The sequence below is a fragment of the Heterocephalus glaber genome, unplaced genomic scaffold, assembly GCF_053883595.1.
Source record: "Heterocephalus glaber isolate CG9 unplaced genomic scaffold, H.glaber_assembly_v1.0 deba00001429, whole genome shotgun sequence".
NCBI lineage: Eukaryota > Metazoa > Chordata > Mammalia > Rodentia > Bathyergidae > Heterocephalus > Heterocephalus glaber.
The window spans coordinates 21,379,754-21,382,145 of NW_028258294.1; the positions used below are offsets into that span (position 1 = coordinate 21,379,754).

The 2,392-nt window shown below is 37.4% G+C and overlaps 1 pseudogene; it reads left to right on the forward strand.

Annotated features, from left to right (window-relative positions):
* Nucleotides 1–1,113: 1,113 nt before the first annotated feature.
* On the forward strand, nucleotides 1,114–1,842 carry LOC101717583 (RWD domain-containing protein 1 pseudogene; annotated as a pseudogene).
* The last annotated feature ends 550 nt before the right edge of the window (nucleotides 1,843–2,392 follow it).

Consider the following 2,392-nt stretch of genomic DNA (forward strand, 5'->3'; position numbering starts at 1 on the left):
TGTAAAATTATTTCCTTATGATAGCACTTTTAAAAAAGTAAAAAAGAAACCCTGAAGTTATATTCATGTTATATTTCATTTCAAAATATGAAACCACACAGGACTATTGTTAGCCTCTACCATTAAAAGAATACAATATTCTATTTCTTCCTTATGAAACACATTAATATCCATACTTGAGGCAATTAATTGATGTTAATAGTATGTAACTTAAGCTGTATTTGTAAAAACTATGCACCCCCTTTTTTTTGATACCTGGGATCGAATTCAGTACCTTGCGCTTGCGAGGCAGGTGCAGTACCACTGAGCTAAATCCCTGGCCTAAAATTATGCTCTTCTTAATTCAAAATAAATAAATAAATAGGAACAAGATTAGAAACTAGTACGGTGCGGGGAGAGGAGAGGAATATGGAGGCTAAGATAGGGTAATTCCTGTTTCTAACTAGCTGAAATTAAATTTGGAACTCAAATACATAAGGTGACCTCAAATATTTCGGTAACTTTGTGACAATTGTGTATGTATGGGTGGGTGGGGATGATGCAATGGCTCTTTTCCGGCAATGCTGAAATTAATTTAAAGGTAGCAATTGGACATCATGGATGTTGTAGAAAAGCAGGAAATCTACCAAGAAGTCCCTATAGGAGAGGGTAAGTGCAAAGCCAGCTCTAAAGATACAGCACTGAAGCCTAAGTAATTACCTACCCGAAGAGAATCATCCTGCAAATAACAGCATTAGCTTTATCTCAAACAACAACTGCTTCTGTTATAAATGACATATTTTCCTGAGTGGAACAACTTTTGAACATAAATTTATAAAAGTAGTGACATAACATGAAAGTTACCCCAAAGATAAACCTTTGTGATTAGATCTATCCCTATTCTCATTTTAAATTTTCTAATGGCATTATTTTAAAAATTCTATTTCCCTTTCCTAAATATAAAATGTACTCATACTTACTGAAATTCTTTTAGTGGAATAGCTAAACTTTTGAAAATGAAACCATAGAACTAGCGATCGGCCAAGAGCGGCGCGGGACTGTGGCTCAGCAGGCCGGGGCCGTGGCGCGCTGCCTGAGCATCGGCGTGCTCCGCGGGCAGCAGCCAGGGCCGCGATGACGGACTACAGCGAGGAGCAGCGAAACGAGCCGGAGGCTCCGGAGTCCGTCTACCCCGGCTCCTTCACAGTATCATCAGAAAATCCACCCAGCTTCGCCATCACTGTGACATCGGAGGCTGGAGAAAATGATGAAACTGTCCAGACTGCCCTCGAGTTTACCTTCAGTGAAAAATACCCAGATGAAGCTCTTCTTTATGAAATATTTTCCCAGGAAAACCTAGAAGATAATGATGTCATAGACATTTTAAAATTATTAGCATTACAGGCTGAGGAAAATCTTGGTGTGGTCATGATCTTTACTCTAATGACAGCAGTGCAAGAAAAATTAAATGAAATAGTAGATCAGATAAAAACGAGAAGAGAGGAAGAAAAGAAACTAAAAGAAAAAGAAGCAGAAGAAGCAGAGAAGCAATTATTCCACGGCAACCCTGTTACAATTCAGAATTTCTTATGTTGGAAAGCCAAGTTTGATGCAGAACTCTTGGAAATTAAAAAGAAACGGATAGAAGAAGAGCAAGCAGGAAAAAATAAATTAAGTGGCAAACAGCTGTTTGAAACTGATCATAATCTTGACACATCTGATATCCAGTTCTTGAAGGATGCTGGAAATAATGTGGAAGTAGATGAGTCTTTGTTCCAGGAACTGGATGACTTGGAGCTGGAGGATGTTGAGGACCACCCAGACTACAATCCTGCTGGCCCAGGGAGTAACTCAGAGGACTGAGGCACCATCTCTGGAGAGCTCCACAGTCACAGCATCTGTGGCTGTGCTGAGAGGCTTTTAATTTTCTTTTCTTTTTTTTCTAAGAAAAAATAACTCTCAGGAGAATATTCTTCTGATAACTTTCACCATTGAACTTAATAAACTGACCATAAAACTTCAAGATAAAAAAAAGAAAATGAAACCATAGAATTAAATAATCCATTTTAAAAACCAAGTAACCCAACTTGAACAAACAGATACAATCGACAAATATACAATATCCAGGTGCCAAAAGACAAAATTGCACACATTTAATTTAAACATCATAATGGAATTTTATTTGCAATTTTAGAATTGGGCAACACTTCATTCTGTGAAGCAGTATGAGTGTTCCATTGAACTGAATAAAACTTGACTTCATATAGACAAAAAGGCTGTAGAAAATGGAAAGGACATATCATTTCAGTTATTTTCCTGGAAAGGTTAAAGCAGAAAGAATGTCTTTATAATACCAACTAAAAGTGGTCTGTTTGAAGATTTAGCATTAGTTCTATCTTGATTTCTTGGAAGG